Consider the following 27,617-nt stretch of genomic DNA (forward strand, 5'->3'; position numbering starts at 1 on the left):
AGAAAAGATTAACTGGCTGCCTCAAAGAAAGATGAGGAAAGAGGAGGTTTGCTCTAACATGGTCAGGTCACTCCGCTGCCACTACCATCCTGGAAGGGTCTCCTTTCAACAGGTGTCAGTCTTGGGGCTACTCCAAAGAAGAAAAAGAAAAGATAGGCAATGCACACTCTTCAAAAAATCTTTCCTTATTTATTCCTAAGTTGAAAGGAGAGAGTGTTAGCAGAATGTGAGTGTAGTATATTAAGAAATGAAATAAAACGGTTGACTTAGTGCAGTGTTTTCACTGTTCTGCTAAGAACGAAACACTTGGGTATATGCAAACTGAATGCTCTTGTATTTGCATTTTAAACGAGTATTGATCCATATAAAGATATCTGATGAAATGATAAAAATCATGCCAATAATTGAAGTTAGAATCTTCTTTATTTAGAACATTAAATAGCAAATTAAAACACCATAAGAAGCTGAAGGGGTTCTGTCAAAGGAAGACCGCCAATCTACCACCAGCAGTAGATTTCAGTTCCCCTAATTATCCAAGCATGAGGGAATGCTGGCAATATGAACATTCAGTGGCAAAATATCTGAGGATTCTGCTACCTAAACACATGCAGATTGTCATACTTATCATTACTATACTTTTTTTTTTTTGGCAAGTTCCAGGGTACATGTGCATACATTCTAAATGCTGATCTGTTAAACCTGTGGGCAAATTGTCAAAGACTTTGCCAAAAGATAACAGCAGAAAGCCCACATTCAAATGCTGGGAAAAAAAGGAATAGGCTCTTGACAATGAGGGAATTGGATAATGCTTATAAATCACACTTGGGAGGCACTTTCTTCATGTCCACCGGATCTGTAACATTCCTTGAAGCAGAGTATGGCATGTTTTATTCTTTTCTTTTTCTAAGTTAAGTAACAAGTTTAGAGTATTTATAAAATTTATTGGATACTAATTGTGTCTCAGGATCTATGTTTAGGACATTTATTTGCACTGTCTTATTTAATCCTCACAACAAGCTTATAAGGAAAACTCCATTATTACTCTATGCATTATGTGAGGAAATTGAAGATTAAAGATGTCAAGCATCAGTAGTCATGTGGCTGCTAAGTGAGCCTCTGAGAGTCTAGAACAGGTCAATCTGACTCCACACTCCTTTAGCACACACTGCGTTACATGATAAGAACACAAGGGAGTTGTCCAGGGCATCTAATCTTACACCTAACATTATTAATTCCAAAGTTCTTTATTTTTCCATACTCACATTCTCCTCTATGTTGAATCTAGTAGTGGATTGTATTAAAGGAAGGGCAGATTTTTCCTCTCTAAGAATGTCTACAGTGAAGATATTTACCCCAAGATGGTTTTCATCCAGACAGACAGAAGTATACGCATCAGGAATAAATATTTTCTGAGTACTTACCATCTGCCCCACACTACGATAACACCATTGTGTTCACTGAAATGAACTTGATGGCTTCTGGAATTCCAGGCAGCAACATGTTTCTCTAAATCCAATTAAAATAGGAACTCATAACCTTTTCAGCTTATGTGTTTACTGTTAACAGAAAGGGTGAAATAAAATGATTTCATTTCCTTTTCCACCATTTGAGGAGCAGAGGCAGAAAGCCCAGCTTCTTGACTTTGAGTCATTCACCTTGAACAGTAGGTTGGACAAACTGGTGGTCACCTTCAGGTCCCAACCTGTAGAGCAACCCACCTTGGAAAGCCTCATCATTCAGGAAGGTAAGCATGCCAGGCTCCACAAACCTGGACTTGCTGGTGAAAGGCCTCTCCAGCCAAGAACAGCACAGCCAGGAAAGGGTAGTGGGAGGTAGAAAGCAAGCTCAGAGCTGGCAAGTGGGCAGAGTGAGTCACCTCTTTGATGTGGAGTGGTTATTCCAAACACAGCAAAGGTGAGCAAGCATTTCCTTCCCCCGACTACCCTAACTACAGTGGCAACAGCCCCTTAGTGTAGGAAACTGAGTCACAGGCTAGGAAGATTTCAGAGATGCAGGAGGAAAATTGCTAGACTATACTGTAATATTAATTTTGCTAAGATAAATTTAGTGTCAGCCTGGTAAAATATCATTCTGCCTTATGTTCATAAACTAATTTTCCCTTTGTTTCCACAATCTTTCCTCACTGCTCCCTATTTTTAGTAGGGATGCCAATTGAGAGATATACATGTAGAGCAAGACCTTTCAGCAGAATTAACTCTCTTTAAAGGAATTTATGAATGTGAGTAAAAAGAAGACTGGGATTGTCTTATTAAGAGAATTGAAATGTCATTCAAAAAAAGATTGTTAAAACCACTGGTGGTTCTGGGAATGCCTGGTTGTTTCATAAGAACTGTTTGGGGTACTGGGTTATTCTAGAATCCACCTGCCTCAGCCTAAATGGATTTGCAGAAAACAGAGGAAAAGCACTGGTGTTCCCATTGCTTTCAACTTGGGGCAGAATTGTCTGTTGGTGTCTCAGCATGGCCCCTTCTTTATGCTCCCTGGAAGCAAGGCCCAGAAACGTAAGGGGTATGTTTTCTAGACTTCTTATAAGTAGTGCTCTGGTTTAGAGTCTTCTAACAAGAGACACTTGCAGGAGAAGGTGGAAGAGAGGCACCATTATTGCTCTGGAGTTAGTGAGCAGGTACAGGGTCCCTGGAAGATAGCAGATCTGAGGTTTTGCCAGTGACTTCGAGGGGTCTGCCTGCAAATCACTGACTTAGGTGCTTCAGGAAACGAAAGCCAGTGATGAAGGCTCCCTGCAATTCCTGCCCTACCTGATTTCCTGAATATTAATGGCCATTTCTCTAATTTTCTTGTCTTACAATGTTTTGTAATCCCTAAATTAAATTATTTCCTGATTGAATAGCTAAAGTGGTTTCTGTTTTTCACTAAACCCTACGTGTCACATACTTCAAAAGGTCAAAGAATGTATCCAACTAATTTACCTTTCATTAATTATTGAGCATCTTTTTTTATTTAAGAATTCATCTTTTTCAAACTTTTATATTTTCGTTGTGTACCAATTCTTGTGGCAATGACTTACAAAATTTACTATGGAGTCATGAGATATATTTCATGCTTCTCATGACATCTGTTGTACAATATTAACATATTAACAATATTAACATAACATCTATCCTGTGCCCTTGGAGTGTTCTATATGTTTAGTCTCTTCTTATGTCAGAAAATACAAACAGACACACATGCACAACCTGAGTTTTATTTTTTAAATTTAGTTGGCTTTGTCTAAATCTTTTCAGAGCAAAGAGTAGAAGGAGAGACAGAAATCACCTGAATTCTTAACAATAGCATCCAAGATTTTGAATCATATAGGCCAGAATAAAGAGGCAAGGTGAGACTTTCAGAGAAAATATAATCTTTGTGAATTAGTTGTTCTTCCTTTGCAAAGATCGGGCTTAGTCTTTTCTCCCTCTTGCCTCTCTTATATTTATTTTCATTTCCCAACCAACAAAGGAAGTATGCTTGATTTTAGACACTGCTTACCTGAAGCTCAATGTTGTGGGTAAGGGACTTGTTCTGAGCAGTTTAAATTCTAAGGCCTGCCTCATCATTACTGAATGAAAATTGAGTGAATAAAGTATCATGAGATTAATCAGTTTGACATGGTTGTATATGCTTTATTTTGCTTACCTAGGACATTGTAACTGAAAAAAAATGCTCTACAATTTCATGAATGATGTCATTTGATTGTGTGACTTCTCTAGAAAGTAATAGTTTAGATGTTCACTGCCCAAACTATATCATCTCTCTTTCCTTTGGGTGTGCTATGAGATTTCCAATGTAAATAAGATGTCAAAAACTGTAATCCCAGACCAAAGATGGCTTGCATATTTATCTATGTATGCATTCACTCATTTAAAAAACCATTAATGAAGTTTCTACCATATGCCAGCCTCTGTTCTAGGCACGGGGGACATAGCCATGAGCAAAATAAACTAAAATCTCCGTCTTTGAGTACTTTACATTCTGTTGTTGGAAGAGATAGAAAACAAATCAAATAAATAAAATGCATAATGTTAGATGAAGATAAGTGTTGTTTGAAAAAAATCAAGCAGGAAAGAAGTATGGGGAGAGGATATGATTTCAAATAAGGTGGTCAAGGAAGGTCTTACTGAGGTGAAGACATTTAAGAAAAGACAAGAAGGAAGTGAAGGAATGAGCTATGTAGCTTTGTAGGGAAATGGTACTCCTGGTGAGGAAAGTGCTAGTGCAATGGCCTTGAGACAGGAGACAGGAGACTGCACCACACAGCTCAGGAACAGCTGGGCCAATGTGGTGGTGGCAGAGCAAGTGACAGACAGAAGGGCTGTAGGACGGAGGTTAGAGAAGTAGCAAGCTCCTGTTTGTAGCCATTATGAAGACTTGAGAGATGTGTTCCGCTAATCCAAACACAGTCTAAAAATCATGTTTTCTATAACATTTTATTTCTAATACTCCTAAGATTTGGCAACACCACATTGTACATTACCACACTGTGACAGCAAAGCTGAGCCGTAGTTGCCCCTTGATATGATTTCAGGGCTTTCTTTCTTTCTTTCTTTCTTTTATTCTTTTTGAGACAGGATCTCACTCTGTCACTCAGGCTGGAGTGCCATGATACAATCTCAGCTCACTGCAACCTCCGCCTCCCAGACTTAAACCATCCTCCCTTCTCAGCATTCTGAGTACCTGGGACTACAAGTGCATGCCAATGTATCTGGCTAATTTTTGTATTTTTAGTAGAGACAGGGTTTTGCCATGTTGCCTGGGTTGGCAACTCCTGGGCTCAAGCGATCTGCATGCCTCTCAAAGTGCTGGGACTACAGGCATAAGCCACCAAACACGGCCCCCAGTGTTTCCTATTTCTGATATGCTCACACTTGGCCTGCTTTATTAGGACCTAAATTGATTTTTGTCTTGTGTCTTTATAAATGAGGGGTCAGTTGACAGCTGCTTTAGCCACTTCATAGCCGAAGTGTTGATGGAATGACTCTAGGTTTGGGGGGATATAGTCCTGAAAGCAGCTCCTTTTGGCTCCCTTTGGAGTCCACATTGTTCTATGAATAACCACAAGCCACATGTATTATTAGGTGACAAGATTTGCTGTCTCATCACAGCACTACACATTCAAGTGTCTGTCACCCGTGCACTCAGGAAGACATGTGGCTATGGGCCAGCACACTGCAAACTCAGTTGTTCTAGTTTCACTTTGGACATGCAGAGCTGCCCTTTGAAATGAGGCGAGGTTTTTTAAGTTTGTTTTTGTATTCAGAGTTCAGCTTTATTTAACAGATAACATTGAGGAATAGAGTTTAGTTGTGTATCCATGTGTATGTGTGTGGTTGACACGAGCAGGGAGAGAGTGTAAGAGAAAGGGTGTTTCCCATGATCAAATAAAAATAAAATATTCTGACTCTTTCACATTTGTGGCATGCTTTATCCTCTGTTAACTACCAATATCCAGGATTTGATCTGGACGGGTTGGAAAATCCCGAAGTCCTAAAAATGATCAGATGTCCTCTCTATGGATGATTTTCTTTTTTAAATGTATTACAAAATATGTTTATCCACACCTGATGACTCAGAAGCTATTATATTTTTATCTTCCTAATTCTGGTAGCCAAAAGTTACGGTTGAGTCATTCAAATGTTTCCTAAATGAGTTACAGAACGTACACTTAGTCATAATAAATGTCATTGTATACAGCAGACTTGTTCTGGGGCAGTACCAACTTGTGCCCAGGACATTTATGTATTTAGAGTTTTTTTTTAATTAAATGAACATGAGTACGAATTAATTTTATAGCTAACCTGAGTCATAGTAAGTCTGCTTTATAATATTTAAATCATAGTTTAGAAAATTCAAGTTGAAAACTTCAAAGTAAATTTAACTCAACATTTAAAATGACAAAGAGACATGGATATTTAATAATTCCTTTAAAATGATTCAGGCAGATAACTGATTCACCTTCAAATGATTGGCTTTGGTACTTCTCCCCTTGAGTGAGAAAATTGCTTAAAAGAACAGGAACTGCAATTTAAATCAATTTTAAAGAAGGTTCCTGGTTTTTTCAGGAATTATGTTTTCTCTGGCTCAGCAAGAGCTCCGCCACCAAGCCTACAGAAAGAGACTCTATCGTATAAACACTAAAATAACAGGATCTCATTGGGTATGAGTAAAAGTAAAGGTAATTGCAGCCATTGCTGCAGTAAAAGCAGAAAATGGAACATTTAGAAAAGGAATACACAGTAAATCGTCAATTTGAAAAATGCAAGACATATTTCTTACAATTCAATGACCACTCTTGACTTCCTAGGTTGGATTTCATGTGAGACAGACCCAGAGTCAGAGATATGTGTACTTGAAGTTTATTGCAGTACTTTTGGGAGTAAGGCCCAGGAGAGAGTGAAGAAAGAACTGGCAGAGAAAGAAGCTGAGCTGCAATTCAGTATCAGTGAAGGTCACAGTCGGTCCTGTGGGCAGCTCTGTAGCTGGGATGATCTTTTAGAGATGTCCTAAATTTAGGCAAGAGGCTCTCTTTGGCCAAAGGCATTTCTGAGGCAGCGACTCATTTGTAAACCTTCAACAGCCAATGTGGTAGCTGGGGCAATGAATGTCTATCATGAATAGAAAATTTGGGGAGGGCACTTCAGCATCCACTGCAATTAATATCGTTTCATCCTTCAAAGACAGGAGAAGCTATGGCAGTCAAACTGGTGAATGACGCTTAGATCTCACTGGATTAATACCACATAGTTAGTATCACAGCAAGTATAGTATGTTGTGTCATTTGGATGCAGAAAACCTGAAATCAAATTGTAGCTTGACCATTTATATGCTGTAGACAAGGCAAAGTACATAATTTGTAGGGCTCATTGTAAAATAAAAATGTGAATACCCTTATTAAAAAGGTAGAAAAAAAAGTGCCATTAAAAGTACTAAAATAAAAGCTTTTTTCTTCCTTTGACAGATCCTCTTCAGCTTCTTACAATGTTTTATTTTCTATTTCATGTTCTAAATTTAAAAACATTTAAATTATTGGCATTAATTTTATTACTCCATCATATATCTTTATATTGAGCAATACCAGTTTAAAATGCAAATATAAGAGCATTTAGTTTGAACATACCCGTGTATTTCATTCTTACCAGAACAGTGAAAACACTGCACAAATTCAACTGTTTTATTTCACTTCTCGATATACTACACTCACATTCTGCCAACACTCTCTCCTTTCAACTTACGAACAACTAAGGAAAAACTTTTTAAAAATATGTATTGCCCTATTTTTCCCTTTCCTTCTGTGTTAGAATTATCAGCATAAAGGATTGGCTAGTACAGAGAAGTAACATGAGTATGAAAGATTTCTTGGTTGTGTTTCCTAGGACACCATGCCTTCTTTTTGCATTTAAAGAAAATTCTGGTTTGAATAGTAAGCTTGCTCGGTCATAGATATGACACATTTACTTTGTACTGACTTTTGAGTTTTACTGACCTTACATATTCCACAACAGAATTCTGTGCTCCTGGGATGGAAAGAGTACACACTGTGTGTAGCCCGTCTGCTTACACATGTGCTCCCTTGTCCTATCTAACTTGACTTACAAAAACAAATTCTATGCAACTACACAGGTCATATAACTGACGCTGAACATGAAGTTGACTATAGCCACGGGACTTGGTAAATCTTCCAATCCCTCTGAGTCTTAGTTTTCTGATCTGTAAAATTGGTGTAATTATACTTAGCATGCAAATGTAAATAATTACCTGAGAACTAAAGAGACAATACATGTAAAATTGCTATACAAGGAGAGAAGAAAACTAATGCTTACCGAGCTTCTGAGTCCTACTACAGCTGTTCCAAAATACTTGCCTCAAGATCATCCCAGACACCCTTTATCCCTTGAGTCTTTGTATATTTATTAGTCTTAGGAAATAATTTATGCCTCTCTGAGCTCTTTAACCTGGTGATACTAACTCATTGTCAAATTCTAGCTTTGATGTTCCTTAATTTAACAAAAGTTTATCAAGTACCTAATATGTGCCAGGTGTTACGCAAGGGGGTAGAATGGGGTTAAAGTTAGCAATCTTGATTCCCATTCTCAAGACTAGTTAATTTCCCCTCTCCAGTGAAGTTACCTGTCATAGAATGTATCATATGTTATATTGCCTGTTTGTATGTCTGCAACCGGTCTATACTGTCTCCTTGATTTACCCATCATAGCTGTAGTACATACACTGTCCCTGGTATACAGTAGATACTCACTAAATATCTGTTGATTGGTTGAATGAATACTAGCCATTATTGGAATGCAAGGTAAAGAGGTTGATCAGCAGTTGAAAAGATGATCTGGATGAAGAGAGAGGAATGAACTGAAGAAATAAATTTGGTAATCCTTAGCATGTAGGCTATAGAAGAAGTCATGGAAATAGAGGAGACTTCCAGGGAGGTTATGTATACTGATGAAGAAACCAGCGATGGAGCCTAAACAACATATACGTATCAAAGGAATCACAGGAGGAAGGACTAGGGAAGAAGACTAAACCAGTGCTCACAGTGAGGTAGAGGAAGAATCAGAAGGTGTGATTTCTGAGAACTTAGATGAACTCTTCGGTTTTGTTGATTAAAAGACATCATAGATACAATAAAAGTTATTTCAGTGCTCAAAATACAGTTGATTAAAGAGTGAATATGATTTAAGGAGGATGCCAAATTAGGTTCATTGCACCATTTACATCAAGATAGAAATAGAGATTTGGGGACCTTGATAACAGAATTTGTTTAGAATCTTTTCTTGCGGCTTCAATGGGAGAAAGTGCAAAAAGCAAAGAAAAGTGGAAAAAGAAAAGTTCCCTAGAAATGTCCAAATTAGAAGGCAATTGAAGGAACAGTCTATAAGTAGCAAGAGTAATTAAGAAATGATAACTGGATCTAAGCAGTCTGAAGTTCGACAAATGTAACAAATGTGTCATCTTTAAAGTAAGCAATAAGTTATGAAAGAGAGGCAGGAATGATGGGGTGTTCACAGAACAGCTTGTTGGGGAAGGAGAGCAGGACGTTGCTAAAAGGTTCTTCAGATTCATAGCCAAGGCACCCTGCTGAGACTGAGGGTCCCCAAAGTTTGGTCATTCTTGAAAGAAATAGGAAAGGCTTTTAGCGGTTAAGCAGGAGAATTGACCAGAGATATGTCACGGAATTGACCTGTGACATTAAGTGCCACAGGATAGTGGAAAGCTATAACATTGTAAACTCACCACTACCTGTTGATTTCACCCAGCAGTACTCAGCAGGCTGTGAGTAGAAACAGAAAACAATGGGGCATTAGATCGATCCAAGTCTGGATGTTTGCACGGTGTGTCAGAAGGACAAGAGGATGAGATTTGATCGTTCTGATAAAAGAGACTTAAAAATGATTATATAGATCGTGTAAGAAAGAAGATAAGACCAGAATGGACTTGGTAAATAGTAATAAGATATACAACACACAAATTAATATGTATTGTACTTTTACTTAAGCCAGGCACAGTGCTACAATCTTTTTGTATGTTACCTAATTGAATCCTCTCAACCGTCCTGTGAAATGGGAACTATCAGTAATACATATCACTTTGAAAATGAGGATGCTGGGGGTTAAGATGAATAAGTAACTTAGCAGCTTTTTCAGCTATTAGGTAGTAGACCTTGGACTTGACTTCAGGTCTTTCAGCTCCAAGGTTGTTCCATTAAAAATATATAAATATTAATGACAGCAAAGCAGAGATGAAGATGAAAGCAGAAGCTCCCTAGATCAATTGGACTTTATGTTGAATCAACTGAATATTAGATTTCAAGATATTTCAGAGGTAGGTAGTCCACCCAGAAGATGAAAAGATCCAGAGGAGTTGGCGTGTGAAGGGACTTGTAGGGAAAGATATTGGCATTGAGCAACATCCAATCACTTTCAATAAAATAACATGTCTGAATTGTACCCAAGTCACAATGCCACACTCACATTCTCCCTTTTCCCCAAAGAAATCTTCCCTAATTCTCTTTTCTGGAAAGAATTTATTCTTCCTCTGAACTCACATAATTCCATCTTTGCCTGAATCATACAATAATATTTTGTTTATTTGTGTGCGTATAGATAGATAGATATCTTATTTTCCCTGAGCCACACACCCATTAGTCTGTTTCATCCTGAAATTTTCTAAAGCCTCTAATATAGTGTCTTGCATGTGTAAGATGTTGAATGTAAAAGATGTTGAGAAGACTAACAAATCAAAACTTCAAATATTTTTTAACTTTCAGATGATAATTGGGTTTGATGTTTGTCTTCTGCCAAAATGCAGTATTTTTAGCGTTTCCATGTTCCTTGAATATTTGAAACCCTTTTGAACAGAATATAAAGTTATACTGAATTTTAAGTAATACTATTGCATTTCTCAACTGACTTTTGAAAGTAATTATATGTTAAAGAAATTTCCTAACTGCAAGGTAGTCGCATTGCAAATATATTTTTCATATAAACCTGTAAAACAAAAACATAGTTTTTTTCTATTGGAATATACCTACCAGTAATCACAGCTATATGATTACTTCATATTGACTGATTGTCCTGAGAAATGGAAGATTGTACTGACATGAAAAATTATTAAAGCAATGAAACAAATATGCTATAAACTCCAATTTTAATTGGTGATTGATTTACTGAGAAAAAAATGAAAGTGAGGTTTTAACATATTTCCATTTATTCCACATTAAAAAGAAAAGTAAAACCAGGCTTCCAACTTTCACAAAAATTAATTTTCTTCTAAGGAGGAAGCCTAATTTTTCTGTACTGTTACTGATGAATTTTTACTTAACTATTAAATCATTGCTGTCTTATAATTCTGAGCATGTTTCTATCGAATTTAAGAAAGGCCATTTGAGTTCAGTGAAACACCTGCAAACATAGGTGAGTGTGAAAGGCTGGCTGCATCTGAGAACGTTTAAAATAATGTGTTTATTACTCAATTAAAATCCCAAGTCATCTACTACTTATAAATTAGAATGAGTTGCTGAATTAAAGCCTAGGTTATGATGCAAAATCAAACTCCTTTATTTAGTGAGTAGAAATGTGAATTTTCCAACATGTTATAACAATAAAATGTAGTTGAACCCGTAGGCGAGGTCCTGGGCCTCCCTCAGCACCTCCAGAGGGCTCCCAGCATGGGGTAGGGATGCACTGGGGGTCACCAGGAGCGACCTCTGGGTGTGCAGGCACCACGGAGCTTAGGGTCTCACTTTTGGGACACCCCCCTCCATGCCCGGTCCCCCGGCCTTAGGACACATCTGGAGGCAGCTGTCCACCTTCCCGGGAGGAGGGGCTTTACTTTCCTCTCCATATTAGGGCAAAGGGCAGTGTGCTCCCTCAATCCAATCCCTTGGACCCATCTATCCTCCCCGGAGGACTTCAATGACAGAAGACTACAGGTCTGTCATTGTACACGTGGTCGACCTGATCACTGCATAGGAGGCGAACAAATTAACAAAATCCAACGGGATTCAGGCTGTAAAATACAGATTTCTCCAGACACTGGTGGCCTACCCGAGCGCAGTGTGTCCTTGACAGGAGCTCCAGAATCTCTCCAGAGAGTGAAGATGATGCTGGATGACATTATGTCTCGGGGTCGTGGGGGCCCCCGAGGACAGTTCCACGACAATGCCAGCGGGGGCCAGAACCGCACCAGTGCAGGAGATTATGATACCCGCAGGCGACGCCGGCCTGGTCATCGGCAAGGACCGTGAGACCGTTAAGCAGCTGCAAGGAACGCGCTGGAGTGAAGATGATCTTAATTCATGATGGTTCTCAGAATTCGAATGTGGACAAGCCTCTCCGGATCAATGGGGATCCTTAGAAAGTGCAGCAAGCCTGCAGATGGTGATAGACATCCTCTGAGAACGTGACCAAGGCGGCTTTGGGGACCAGAATGAGTAAGAACCTCAGATTGGCATCGATGTGCGGGTGCCCAGGATTCTGTCGGTGTGGTCATTGGCCAGAGAGGAGAGATGATCCAGAAGATCCAGAATGATGCTGGTGGGCCGATACGGTTCCAGCAAAATGACCGGACAGGGCCCAAGATTGTTCATAGAATGGGGCCCCCAGACAGGTGCTAGTACACGGCCCGGATGGTCAGTGACCTCCTCCACAACCTCAGAAGTGGTCCCCCAGGCTCTCCACGGGGTCCACACATGCCCCGGGGAGTCCGAGGCGAAGGAAGAGGCCAAAGCAACTGGGGCCCTCTGGCGGGAGATGATCTTCTCCACTCCCACTCACAAGTGAGGCCTGGTCATGGGCCGAGGTGGCGAGAACGTGAAAGCCATAAGCCAGCAGATGGGAGCCTTCCTAGAGATCATCCAGCAGATGCCACCCAATGGGGACCCCAACTTCAAGTTGTTCATCATCCGGGGTTCGCCCCAGCAGATTGAGGAGCAGCTTATCGAGGAGATCGAAGGTTCTCTCTGCCCTGTTGGACCAGGCCCAGGCGCCCCATGCCCTGCTGGCCCAAATGCGGTCCTTCAACCCTGGGCCCTTCAACCAGGGCCACCTGGGGCTCCATCGCATGCCAGGGGGCTCCCTCCTCACCAGTACCCACCCCAGGGTTGGGGCAATACCTACCCCCAGGGGCAACCTCCTGCTCCTCACGACCCAAGCAAAGCAGCTGCGGATGCCGCGGACCCCAACGCTGCGTGGGCCGCCTCTACTCGCACTACAACCAGCAGTCCCCGGCCCACCTCAGCTACGCGCCAACCGGCTCCAGGTGCGCCCCCTCAGCCCCAGCCCACCGGCCGGTCGGACTACACTAAGGCCTGGGAAGAGTGTTACAAAAAGATCGACCAGCAGCCCCAGCAGCCCGCAGCGCCCCCGCAGCAGGACTGCAGGGAGGCCTAGGAGGAGTACTACCAGAAGCCGGGGTGAATGGTCACTGCAGGGGATCCAGGAGCTCCCCCAGGCTCCCAGCTAGACTACAGTATGCCCTGGGCGAGTATTACAGACAGTAGGCCGCGCACTACCCGCAGACCCCAGATCCCGGAGGCCCCAGCCACCGCCCACGCGGCAGGGACAGCAGCAGGCTCAATGTATCCAATGAATGTGAACTTCTTCATCTGTGAAAAATCTTTTTTTTTTTTTCATTTTGTTTTCTTTGGGGTCTTCTGTTTTGTTTGGTGAGAAATGGCTGCCGTGAGGTGTACTGCGGAGCCCTCGCCGCAAGTGGGCGGGCGAGGGTTTGGAGGCGTGCCGGGCCCTCACTCTTTCTCCGGTTTTGTATCTCACATGCTGGTTTTTTTTTTTTTTCTTTCCAAAATTGGGCCATGTTGAGCCAGAAAAGATAGTGAAATCTAAAGCTCTGCCAAAAAAGAAACCTTACAAATTAAAAACACAAAAAGCAAAACAGATCTTATTAAAATATATATGTGTGTAGAAGCATTCCTGAACCTGCCTCTCTGAAGATAGAGCAATGCATTTTCTCCCACCCTCAGCCCTCTTCTTGTTTTTAAAATAAACTTTTAAAAGAAAAAACAATCTAATATAGTTAACATTGATTTTATATTCTAGTTTGACAACTCAAATCTTCATTTCCAAGCATGCCAATTATGTTATTCTGCTGAGGCTGCCAAAAGAAAATACCATAGACTGGTTGGCTCAAACAGGAATGTATTTTCTTACAGTTCTCAAGACCCAGAAGTCCAAAATCATGGTGCTGGCCGAATCAGTTTCTGGTAAGGGCTCTCTTCCAGGCTTGCTGACGCTGCCTTCTCACTGTGTCCCCACATGGTAGAAAGAGAGAGCTCTGGTGTCTCTTCCCCTTCCTGAAAGGGCACCAGTTCTATTAAATTATGACCCTGCCCTTGTGGCCTCATTTAACTTTTATCACCTCCTTATAGACCCTACCTCCAAATATTATACTGTCACACTGGGAGTTGGGCTTAGTCCATAACAACAATTACATTAATTTATTAATTTAGGTATCTGTTCTACTAATCTGCTAAGCTATTGGCCTATTTAAGTTGTTCTCAAATAGATTACATAACTTTTAAGAAAATACCAATGCCTAGGGTCCACGTTGAGAAATTTTGATTTCACTGACTTGAGAGGAAGCCTGGGCATTAGCATTTTTGTTCTTGCTGCTGTTGTCTTTGTTATTAATGAGCTGCTCATTTGGAAAAAGAAGTGACTTTATGCACTTTATTCAGTCATCTATATCTAAAATGTATCTGACTTACCCAATACATACCTTTTAATTGAGGTAAAATTTACACATAATGAAATCTAAAGATTAATATAATTCAATGAATTTTGATAAATATATAGACCCATATGAATATCATCTAAACAAGATACAGAATATTTCTATCACTATTATATAGGAAATCTCTATAATTTCCTCCTCCAGGAAACCCCCTTCCTTCTGAGAAATCATAGTTCTAAATTTTTTCATCATAAATTAATCTTACCTATTTTTGTAATTCATATAAATGGCACCATGTAGTATGTACTCTTTTGTGTCTAGTTTCTTTTATTTCAATAATTTAGATTCATCTATACTGTTGCATTCTTATTTGTTCTCTTTAAATCCTAGCTAGTACTTTACTGTATGAATATATCACTATTTGTATATCCATTCTCTGCATTGTTTCCAGTTTGGAGCTATTATGAATAAGTTACTATAAACTTTTTTGTGCATGTCTTTTTATGGGCACACATACTCGCTTCTCTTGGGTACATACCATGGAGTGGAACTGCTAGACTGTAGGGCAGATGAAGGTTTAACCTTATAAGAAACTGCCAAATACTTTTCCAAAACGTTTGTGTCATTTTACACTCTCAGTAGTAATATATAAAGGATCCAGTTGCTCTGTTGTTTTGTTGACTGTCATGGTAGCTCTTTAATTTTCACGTTTTAGCTGGTATGAAATGGTATCACTGTGGCTTTAATTTGGATTTATCTTTTCATGTGCTTATTGGTCATGTATGCATCTCATATTGTGTAATTTTCAAGTTTTTTGCCTATTCTCTTAAAATTAGGGTTTTTATCTTTTTATTATACCTTTGAAGTAGTTTTTATATGTTCTGGATAAAAATCCTTTGCATTTCAAACATTTTTTTCCCCAGTTTGGCCTTTACTTTTCATTTTCTTAATGTACCAGCTTTTAGAAAAACTTGCTAGATGCAGAGAACTACTACCTCCTGCCATATTTCAGGCCCATGTTTCTCTTCTTTTCTCCACTTTTTTCAGAATACATAATATTTTTTACATGTTAGCATGATAGCATATAAAATTAAATGAAGCCATTCGTTTCAAATAATGAAATCACATTAAATTTAACGGAAGCCAACAGTCACGTCCATGTTTATGATAGAATGATGGGAGAAACGTTATTACCTTCATTCAAATATTCAGGTCGTCCTCAATTCTTCCTTCTCCTGCAAACCCCTGAGGCTACTAGCCACCAAGTTATGTCAACGCTTTCTTCAGAATTTCTCTCTAATTTTGTCCCCAGTGTCGTATTCCCTCTGCCGTTTGTTTAATCGTTCCTGATCATTTCTCACGTTGGCTCCAGCAAAAACCATCTAACTTGTCATCCACACACCAAGCTGATCCCTTTATTATCTGAACCACTGCCATAATGATCTGCCTCAAAAAAAAAAAAAAAAAAAAAAAAAAAAAAAAAAGCTGCTGAAGTTGTCCCTTTCTAATAGGTTCCAAAGACTCCCTCATATCACTAAGACTCCAAAACTCCTCAGCATGGCAACCCATGCCTGTCGTAGAGTAGTTCTCTACATTTCTTGGAACCACATTCATCTCCTGCATATCATACCACATACCCTTCACTCCAGGCACGCCAAGTTCTCACTTTTCCTTCTGTTTTTTTACACAAGTTTGGGTCACTTTCCACATCCACTTTCCTTCACTACCCCTGCGGTAAGCTTAGCTCATTCCAAATACAGAACAAAGACCGCCACCACCCCCTTGCTGAACAATTCTCCACTTCTTGCTCATCAGGTGTCATAACAAGAAGATTATGTGTGAAAGCACTACGCAGACTGGTTTCTACAAAAAAATGTGAGACATTAAAGATTTTAAAAGTTGATAGAATTACAAGGTAATGGTTAAGAGTTTGGAGTCATAGCTGAGTTTAAGATCCAATTTCTTACAAATACCTGTGTTATTTCAGGAAAGTTACTTAAGTTTATTGCCTCAGTTTCCTCATTTGTGAAGTAAAAGTATTTCCACCATAAAATATACTCGTGAGGATTTTTAAAAATCTCATATATAAAAGAGCTTAGCACAGTACCTACAACATAATAAATATCTAACAAATGATAGCCATTGTCATTCTTACTGCTATTGATGGATTAAATGGTTGTACATGTAATGAAAGAAAAGTATCTAATGGTTAGGTGTTGTAGAGAGAGAAAATAACTTTTCTGATTAGGTTTGAGAAATATAGAAGAGGATAGGTATTAATGCATGAGAATGTGGATTACAAGTTAAAATCTCTACCCCATTTTTACCAATAAGTAGTTTGTAAAACAAGAAATCAACAGGTATAGAAACACCAGAGAACCTGGAATTATCTCTTATTATAAAATTGCACAAAATAACTATAAAATTGCAGTATTGTTTGTAAAATGGCACCAATCTAAAATTTTGAATATATGCAAACAAAATTATTTGTAATTGTTGTGCTAGTTGTGTTCTAGGTCACGAGACAAATGATTTATTTTTTAAAAAAAATATTATGTCTAGAGTGCTACTAACAACCAATGTTGTGTCCAAAGAGTCTTCAGTATTCTGGAGCAAAGAGGATAAAGCAGAAATTATCCTCTTCTTAACTGCAAGATTAAAATTGCTTGGTCTTGTGGCTTGTATTAAAAAATAACACACATTTTTCTCATCTATACATTGGTATGTGTTTGAACATAAAAATATTTTTACTTAACTTGTAGTAAACATTGCTAATCTAGGAAGATGGGCTATGTTTCTCACTTATGCCAAGAACACTGCCAAAAATCTTTGATTTCGGATAAATCAGCATTTTTAGGTCAAGACCAAACAACCACAAAAACGTTTACTAAAATTGTCCGCTTCTTCTAATTAAGTTCATACTTATAAAAATATTGACGTCATCCTACAGGATGACCATTTAATTTTTTTAATCAATAAAAATTGCTTTCATATATTAGATATAAAAATATTCAATATAAAAATAACTTAGCAGTTAGCTTATAGTTTTCAATTTTGAGTCAGTTTTGGTCCAAGAAATAATAGTAATAACAATAATGAATATTTCTTTATAGGCATAAATGTAATTTTAAAAAATTTCCTGTGACTAATTCTTGATTTATTTCATTTCCCCACATATGCAAGTTCCATGGAGCCATGAATATGCCTGTATTACTCTAGATATAAATGAGTCTAATGGCTTTGTCTTAAACAATAGACTAACAATAAATGATTATATGTAATATAGATAAATTAGACTTTGCTTTACAGAGGAATTTACGACAGGATTTCCAGTATGTTCTCCTACTAATGATTCTTAACCTCTTTGAACTTATAAATCCCTTTGTGATCTAATTAAAAGCTCTGGAACTTTCTTTCCAGAAAATGATACATATATTTGCACATAAACCACATTTTGAGTATAGTCTTATGAACTCACAGACTGTGAAGTTTGTTTCATGAATCCTAAGTCAAGAAGCATTCCCCTAGTGTATTTAGAGTTTAGCTTCACTGTCTCTGAAATCCAATATCCAAATCACTTTTTAGGGGCACAAACAGTATACAATGGCCAACTACCTCTTATAAAAATAAAGGCTCTTTTGGAAGATAAGCGACCTCTTGGAGCCTAATACGAGCTTTTTAATGGGCTTTGTAGATGCTGGGGACCGAGCAAAGCCTTTGTATCCCATTTGTTTCAGCGGGACTGCCTGCTGCCAGGGCTTGCGTTGGGAAATCATCCTCAGTTCACCCCAACTTCTGTCCTTTCTTTACCTAGGATAACATTTTGTCTCAATACCAACCAAGTGAGAAATATCTTTTGTTTGTGCTCTTTTCCTATTTATTTACACTGTGAAATCTTTAGCAGATATGATTTGATGAGTGCCTCTCTCTATGATATTTCTGCTTTCTGAATTCTGTAACTTAGTGATAGTCTGTGTTGCACATCAAAAGCATTATTTATACATTTATTTAATAAATACTTACTGAGTTCTTACTCTATGCCTAGCACTGTGCTATAATGGGGTGGGGGCAAAGGTGTCCAGTGAGTAAAATCAGAGTCCCTGCTCTCATGGAGTAGACATTCTGTTGACAGAAATAAGCAGTAATCAAAAAAGAATATCACAAATAATTACAAGAACCATGGTGCTATGGAGGAGAGGTACATGGAGCTATGAAAGGATATAGTTGCCCTGTTGGACAAGTCAGGAGGTCAAAAAGAAATTGAACACACTGAAATTTGAAGAAAGAGTTAACCAGGTGGAATGGACAGGAGTAGAAAAGCATTTCAGTACAAAAGCCTGTGTCCTCTTCTGTGTCCTGACTTGCTTTTGCCTTACTCTGTGCTCACATACTTGTGTCTTACGGAAACAGTCTGTACAAAGACCCTGTAGCTAGAGAGCAAACTAATTACAGATACAGATACAGTTCATACAACTTTTGCTACTATGTACTTTTTCAATCACAGACTTAGGGCCTCAAGGTGCCCCTTAGACTGTAACTGCTCCTCTCCTCTGCCTAGTTGTGGAGGTGTTTGTTTAGCTGCAAGGAGGAGCTGTGGTTCTCAGCATGAGAAGAGCCACCTACTACCAGCTGTGTGCTTTGGGCATATCACACAATCACTATCTTCTCAGGTCCTGTTTTCAGTGGGAGAATCCATACAGGAATATTTTAGCAAATACCTTTTTGAGATAGTTGTAAGGAGACTTAAAAACTATAGTGGATATAGGTGGTGGTGATAGTTTCAGTGGTGGGGGTGATATCTGTCTTTTGAACTAGCTTTTCTAAAACTGAGTTCTGTTCAATGTTTGGCATAAAATAATTAAATGGCAACCACAGGCTTCTGTTGTTGTGAGAGGGGCTAGGAATTGAGGTGGAGGGCGGTTAACTTTAAGGCAAGGTATATGAGTCTGTACAAGAGAGCAGCCATGTGTTGGCTTTCAAATAGAACACAAAGCCAGTGTGTGTATTGAGGGAGAGAGTGGTCTTTAAAAATCTCTTCCTTCACAATCATGCATAAGAGAGCATGGGTCCACAGAGACAAGGCAGCCTCCAAAGACAACATAGTTTACTGCACAGAAAGTTTAGGTAAGAGAGCTAGAGGTGGGAATTTGCAAAACATTTTAAAAGGAAGCAAAATTTTTGGAGACATCAAATAAGGAACAATGAAGATATTATACTTTGTGCAAGTTTAATGCTTTAGCCAAGGTTTGAGCAAGAAAGACTTCTGAGCACAGACCAAATAAAGTAAGGAGAAAACAAGTCAGGACACAAAAGAGGATCCTTGTTGGACCAGCATAGCATCTTTTCCCCAAAGGCAAGGAGTGGCATCATCCTAGCTTCTACTTTTTTTTCTTTTTCTTTTTTTTAAAAACAGAATCTTGCTCTGCAGCCCAGGCTGGAATGCAATGGCATGAAATGCTCACTGCAACCTCCACCTTTTGGGTTCAAGTGATTCTCCCACCTCAGCCTCCCAAGTAACTGGGATTACAAGATACACCATGACACCAGGCTAATTTTTATATTTTTAGTAAAGGTGGAGTTTCACCATGTTGGCCAGGCCGGTCTCAAACTACTGATCTTGGGGAATCCACCCACTTCGGCATCCCAAAGTGCTGGGATTACAGACATGAGCTGCCGCACCTGGCCCTAGCACATCTTTAGAGGCGAGGAATGGAGTGTCACTTCAGCACCCAGCTTATGCTCTTTGTTGTGTGCAGAATGCATACAAAGAGTAAATTTTACCCTGACCTTATCTCAGAATAGAGGTTCAAATGTTCTTAGCAAGTTCTTTTTGGCCTTTATAATTCCTCTGTAAAAGAAATTTTTACAAAGAGATACTTCCACTTGGTAAATCCTTCCTGATTATTACCAATATGTTGGTGTGGAGATTAAACACAATTAGCTAAGGAACTACCCTAACCACACTCTGTCTTGATTTCTATTTGGTAACCTATTTCTTAACTTACATTACTTCTTCTTAAATCTGAATGTTCCCAAACAAACTTCTGAAATAAGTTATCTATTCACAGCCAATGAGAGTGGGAACTATTTTGATAGAGCAAACTATTTCCAATATTTATTGATACATTGCTTTCTACCTGGGACCCAGCATTACTTACCTTACAGACAGGGTTAACATGTACACAACCCACTGGTCTATGTCACACTGTTTCACATTCCCGCTGAACAAGACTCCTCTCTAAGAAGCATCAGAGAACCAAAATTACTGCATGATACCTGACTCAACTTGTTCCTCTATTGTAGCATAAGATTAAAGCATTTTTTAATCTACTTCTCCCCTAACCCCCAGTCCTTCTTAATCCTCTATCTGGCTGATTCATAACAGCTGTTAAATAACTAGACATTTAGGTAACGGCAAACTGAAGCTATAAATCAATGTGTGTGATTTAATAACCAACTCTTTCTGGCACAGCTTGCTCATACTGTCTTGCTTTGCTTTTTTTTATGCTGACTTCAGCTGCAGCATCTGTATGAAGGGGTTTAGCACAATTGTAAATACTAATCTCCAGGCTGCCAATGTCATTATGGAAATAGGGCACAAGTAAATGAAACTCGCAGTACATTTCTAGAGACAGTGTGGGTGATTTTGAAGACATATGTATCTTCCAAGCTGTTACAATCTTCCCGAGTGTGAGTATTTCTTAGAACTGTCTTCACTGTAAACTGCAGAAACCAGTGTCAGCTAGTTTAAGCAGAGTAGGGGAATTAGAAGGATACAGAATGCAGGGATACAGTGGGGCCTCAGGAAGGGGCTGACAACAGAGCCTAGAAAGCCATTAAGATTTTCTCTCCATTTTACTTATCTTCCTCTCAGTCTAGCTGTTCATTTCTCATGCTGTCTATTGACTGGTTTCTTCCATGTGGCAGACAGTGGCTGGTTGTTTGGCTAATTCATTTTTTTTTCTTCTGGGGATGTATCTGGACCACGTGGGCCATTAGATATAACCATGTAGCTCAATTATGGCTTCCACTTCAAATTCTGGCCTATAAGCTCCCATGAAATTCTGTATTCTCTGTCTCTCCTTATCTGCTGGCAGAATGATGAAAACTAAGGCCTTGGAGGAGGTGCGGAGCCAGTGGATAAAAAGTGCTTGGTCCCTGAATAATTGCATGGTCCCTGAATAATTACATGCCCCCTGCCCTGTCATCAACACCTTCCTCCTCCACCATGAACTTAATGTGACTGGGAAGTAAAGTGCTATCTGTTAAGTTCTATTCTATTCTGTTAAGCTGTTAAGATTTGAAGATTTATCTTTTATTGCAGTTAGTATCACTCTAAATCTTCTTTCCTTGTGTGGAAAATGCCCAACCTGTGGCTTCAGATCTTATACTTGACAAATACAGCCACTCCCAACAAGAAAAAAAGAGCTTCTCTCAATTGATCTCAATTTCAATTTTCCAAAAATCAGACTTGGATTGAACCAATGTCTCAACTCCTACCCTTGATACTTTAAGGGAGGTGAGGGTGTCATGCACAAAGTGGCCACTAGGGGACACACTATGTGAACATGAGTTTTAAAAACAAGACTGAGCCTTGAGTTCTTGTAGCTCTGCTGCTAACTTGTTGAGTGGTCTTAATGACGGCACTTAACCACTTTAGGCATCAGTCCCCTCATATCAAAATGTGACATTTAGATGAAGTCCTTTTCAAAATATTTTTGCTACTTTAATGTTATAAAACCCATAACATTTCATAGTATGCTCAGAAAGCAACTCTTACACCATAAAATGAGTTTCCCTGAATATTTTTTTGCAGTTTAGCACAGCAATGCTTAAAATATCACAGCACTTTTTGTGATTTCCCAAATACCTTGCTTAATGTTCTAACATCATAGGAATGAATAAGGAGACCATTCTAAAAGTTAATCATATGTTCTTTCTGAAGTACACTAATGGCTTCTTCTGCTGAACTTTCTTAAGAATTTCATAATTTCTGGGATTATAGAATCCTAGATTATACTATACATAATCATATACTACACATTGATTAAGAGCACAGATTCCAGAGTTGGATTGCCTGGGTAGATCTCAAGTCTACCATTTACTAACTGTGGGATAATACTTACTTTAGAGAGTTATTGTGAGGATTTTTAAAATCACACATATATGGCTCTAGCACCTAAATGCTCAATACATATTCGCTTAAAAGAAGAATTTCACTTCTTCTATTGTAGTTGTTTAAGTGTCTGTCTACACCAATAAACTTTGAGCCCCTAAAAGCCAGATACTCAGTTTTACTGAAGCTTCTTGTCATTCAGACTCTAGACTAAAGTCTAAGCACGTATCTACTTAATAAATAATTTTAAATGACTAAATGATAAATAAATGGTACTTGCATGGAGCATTTAGTTTGCCTTATAGAAATACAAATAATCTGTATTTTTCCCATTTTAATTTCTCTCAATTAATTACTTTTAATTACAGATTTTTTTTCATAGGCAAGAGGGACATTCCTTTATTAACAGCCTTAAGTTATGGCCATTCTTCTACTGCAAGATTGCTATCATAAGTCTACAGATTAGCATATCTTGGGGAGCTGGGAGTTCTTTAAATATTCTGATGCCTGAGTCCCCTACCTAGACCTAATAAATTAGAATCTTAGTGATGGGGGTAGGGCCTATGCATCAGGATATTTTTAATGCTTCCCTGGGCAGTAGTCAGGCTTGAGAAGCTCTATTCTGGCTTATCTGTTTATTTTGCTATAATACATTAAATATGTTTCTTTCATTTTTGTAACTTAGATTTTTTACCCTTTCACCCGTCCATCACAGCCCATTAGGCACTGTATTAAGCAGGGTTCTCCAGAGAAACAAAACCAACAGGATATGTGTGCTTGGGTGTGTGTGTGGGTATATCTATGTTTGTGTTTGTGTGTGTGTGTGCATGTGAGTGTGTGAACCAACAGGATATGTACCATATCCTGTTAGTACACATCTCTTCATATATATAAGAAGAAATAATTAATTTAAGGAATTAGCTCACACAGTTGTGGAGGCTTGGTAAATCCAAAATCTGCAAGGGTAGACCAACAGACTGGAGACCCAGAGAAGAGCTGTAGTTTGAGTGCAAAGGCAGAGTTCTGTCTTGTTTTGGGGAGTTCAGTCTTTCTCTATTAAGGCCTTCACCTGATTGAATGGGTTCCACTCACATAATGTAGGGTAATTTGCTTTACTCAAATTCTACTAATTTAAATGTAAATATCATCTTAAAAATCACCACAGAAAAATCTAGAATAATGTTTGATGAAATACCTGGGTACTAGGTGGCCTAGGCAACTTGACACATACAATTAATCATCACACATGCTTGGAACCTCAATTTTTGCCGTTTCCTCTGCTCAGTTAAAAATGCTTTCCAGTATCTCCATGTATGCTTCAACAGGTCTTGCTTTATGATAATCTCCTTCCTGTGGTGATTATGACTGCTCTCCTAACAGAAACAGGAGAGGCAAACCTGAAGCACACCATCACAATAGCCTGGGGAAGATTCCACATGGCTGCCTTTGTCTGCTGGAGTTCTCTTGTTTCACACTCATTTCCCTGTGAATGTCTCTTAGAAGACTCAGCTACTATGTCAAATGAATGTACATATTCATCTGTTCTATGGGAATTAGATCCAGGAAATCTTGATTCCAAGATCAAAACTGCCAATGTAACCAAGAGATTCTCCTCTGGATGTAAACACAATAACTGTCAGTACACAACTGCACTTTTCAAAAATGATGATTCCAAAACTTGAATCTAATCAGAGTTCTTAAGAAAAAGTGTATATGGTGTTTTCCCTTTTTGAATGAATGAATGAAAATCTACTTTAGAATCAAAATACTTGTATAAACCTTACCAATGATTCCAAAATTGGAATTATTTTGGAAAAGTGTAGTTGTTAAGCAATAGTTTTTAATCTAGATTGAGCAGTCAGAATGTCAGAGGATCTGTATCCCCAGAATTATTGGAAATTTGATTAACTCATTTGATCCCAAGCATTTAAAAATAGGCTTTGTATAAAAAGTCTATAAAACAAATTTTGTGGCCAACACACTTTCACAACAAAAGCTCAGACTAAGATAGTGATTAGACTGAGTTGGAGTTTTTAAATATTAAACAATTTTTGGTTAATCTCTCTCAAATCTGTTAATCTTTATAATTTTCAAATTGAGGGACTTTATCTCTGCTTAAACTGACTGCTTTATAGATTGACTAATTCTATGAAATTTTGAGATCATTAAATAACTTCTGGCTTATGTATTCATACATTAAATCATGCATCATCTTTATAATTGAGCTAAATTACCAATAACATATGACTAATAATCCCACTTACTAAAAAGATAATTGCTAGCTTCAAAATTAGTAATACTATCCTAATCTAGGAACCAACTGCTGCTAATGTTATAGTGACTTGGAATGCCTTCTGTAAATTAAAAGGATCACTCTTTTTGCTGACTGACTAAAAATTTACTTTAAAAATTGAGTCACAACCCTTTTTAAAAAAAATAAACTGTTTGTAGGGTATATCTTTAGCTCAAAGTGAATAAAAATTAGGCACAATTTCAAAATTGCTATCAGATTTTTTGGGGGTGGGAAGCAAGTTGGTAGATTAGGAAGCTACTGACTCCTCTTAAGAGTATTGAAAACTCTTGGCTGGATTCAGTGGTTCCCACCTATAATCCCAGCACTTTGAGAGACCCGTGAGGGCAGATCACCTGAGGTCAGGAGTTTGAGACTAGCCTGGCCAACATTGTGAAAGCTGTCTCTACTGAAAATATAAAACTTAGCTGGGCATGGTGGCTCATGCCTGTAACCCCAGCTACTTGGTAGGCTGAGGCATAAGAATTGCTTGAACCCAAGAGGCAAAGATTGCAGTGAGCCGTGATCATGCCATTGCACTCCAGCCTGGTGACAGAGTGAAACTCTGTCTCAAAAAAAAAAAAAAAAAAAGAAAGAAAGAAAAAGAAAAAGTGTATTGGAAACTACCTGGCTGGAAATATAAAACTACTTACATCAGGTTTTCTAATACTGCCTTAGAGCTGTAGAAGATTTACATGTCGGAGGAGTATAGCTTAAGTTCTCAAGCAGTGTCAAGATCACTGGCAAGGCACCTGACAATTTGTCATTATGATAAGAATGAGAAAAAATAAGCTATAAGATTTGTAAAACTTTTTCCTCTCTCCTTATCTGCCCCTACTTCTACTTCTAAAAAGAAAGACTTCTTGCTCCCTGAATCAGTACTTGGAATCCCTGCCCCTTTGTTTTACAGAGTGCAGGTGAAGAGGGGACTTAAAAATTTATAGAAGCAAGACAAGCAAAATTGATCTACTTGATAAAGAGGTAAGCGAGAAAGCAGAGGGAAGAGGGATAAAAATTTAATTAGAGTGGGCTTGTGAGAGTTGTTGAGGGCAATATATAAAGAGAGATACTTGGGGGCATCTGAGGATATTTTGGAAAAACTAAAATAGAGAAATAGAGATTAGGAACAGGGATTTATTTTAATGATATTTCCTGTGCATTATGAATGTAGATTTTTTTTTTTCTTTTTTTTGAGATGGAGTTTCACTTTTGTTGCCCAGGCTGGAGTGCAGTGGCATGATTTAGGCTCACTGCAACCTCCACCTCCCGGGCTCAAGCAATTCTCCTACCTCAGCCTCCTGAGTAGCTGGGATTATAGATAGGCACCACCACACCTAGCTATTTTTTGTATTTTTAGCAGAGACAGTGTTTCACCATGTTGACCAGGCTGGTCTCAATCTCCTGACCTCAGGTGATCCATCCGCCTCAGCCTCCCAAAATGCTGGGATTACAGGTGTGAGCCACCACGCCTGGCCCAATGTAGGCTCTTTTTAGTATTTCAAGACAAGTGAACTAAAGATTAAATTGCTTCCCAATCATTTTGAATCCCAGATTGGTATTTCTCTGAATGTGATTCTTTGCAGAGAAAGAACCACTGGGAGACTAAGCTTTATTTAGTTTACATCACTAACAATAATAATTTACATATATTTGATAAATGAGAGTAACCTTACTTTTATTCAGTTGTACTCTGCTATGTTTCCATAAGTAGGAAGAAAAAGGTAAAGTTAAAGTTATCTCGCCTGAAATGGTACAGCCCATAAAGACCAGCTGGTATTCATGTACTCTTATTAGCTGTGGCAATTTCAATGTATTGGTTACAAAACAAACTATTAGAAGCAAGAGAAGCAAAGTTGTTCTACAGTACACAACTTAGAATCTCTAAAAAATGTAATCTTCTATATCAGTCTATTCTCTCATTGCTATAAAGAAATACTTTAGCCTATAATCTCAGCAGTTTGGGAGGCCAAAGTGAGCAGATCGCTTGAGGCCAGGAGTTCAAGACCAGCCTCAGCAACATGGCAAACCCTGCCTCAACAAAAAATACAAAAACTAGCTGGGTATGGTGGTACATGCCTGTAATCCCAGCTACTAAGGAAGTTGAGGCACATGAATCACTTGAACCCAAGAAGTAGAGGTTGTAGTGAGTCAATATCATGCCATTATACTCCAGCCTGGGCAACAGAATGAGACTCCATCTCCAAAAAACAAACAAACAAAAAACTCTGAGACTGGATAATTTATAAAGAAAAGCAGTTTAATTGGTTCACAGTTCTGCGGGTTCCACAGAAAGCATGATGGCATCTGCTTGCTTCTAGGGAGGACCCAGGAAACCTATAATCATGAAGGAAGGCAAAGGTGGAGAAGACACTTCACATAGCCAAAACAGGAGCAAGAAAGTGAGGGGGAAGTACTGCATATTTTTAAACAATCAGGACTCATGAAAATTCACTCATATAAGACATGGTTATTTTAATGTGAGGATAGTACCAAAAGGACGGTGCTAAACCATTCATCAGAACTCTGCCCACTTGATTCAATCATCTCCCACCATGATTCACCTCTAACACTGGGATTACATTTCAATAGAGATTTGGTTGGGAACATGCCTCCAAACTATATCATTCTGCCCCGACCCCTTCCAAATCTCATGTCCTTCTCACGTTTCAAAATACAATCATGCCTTCTCAATAATTCCCCAAAGTCTTAACTCCTCCCAGCATTTTCTCAAAAGCCCAACGTCTGAACTCTCATCTGAGACAAGGCAACCCTTTCCACCTATGAGCTTGTAAAATGTAAAATAAGTTAGTTACTTCCAAGATACAATGGGAGTACAAGTATTGGCTAAACATTCCAATTCCAAAAGAAAGAAATTGCCCAAAAGAAAAGGGCTACAGGCCCTAGCAAGTCTGAAACCCAGAGGAGAAGTCATTAAATCTTAAATCTCCAAAATAATCTCCTTTTACTTCATGTTCCACATCCAGGGCACTCTTCTGC

General features: G+C 38.7%; 1 pseudogene; it reads left to right on the forward strand.

Annotated features, from left to right (window-relative positions):
* The first annotated feature begins 1,750 nt into the window (after nucleotides 1-1,750).
* Nucleotides 1,751-13,113, forward strand: LOC100393103 (far upstream element-binding protein 2 pseudogene; annotated as a pseudogene).
* The last annotated feature ends 14,504 nt before the right edge of the window (nucleotides 13,114-27,617 follow it).

Source organism: Callithrix jacchus, chromosome 1 (assembly GCF_049354715.1).
Source record: "Callithrix jacchus isolate 240 chromosome 1, calJac240_pri, whole genome shotgun sequence".
Lineage (NCBI taxonomy): Eukaryota > Metazoa > Chordata > Mammalia > Primates > Cebidae > Callithrix > Callithrix jacchus.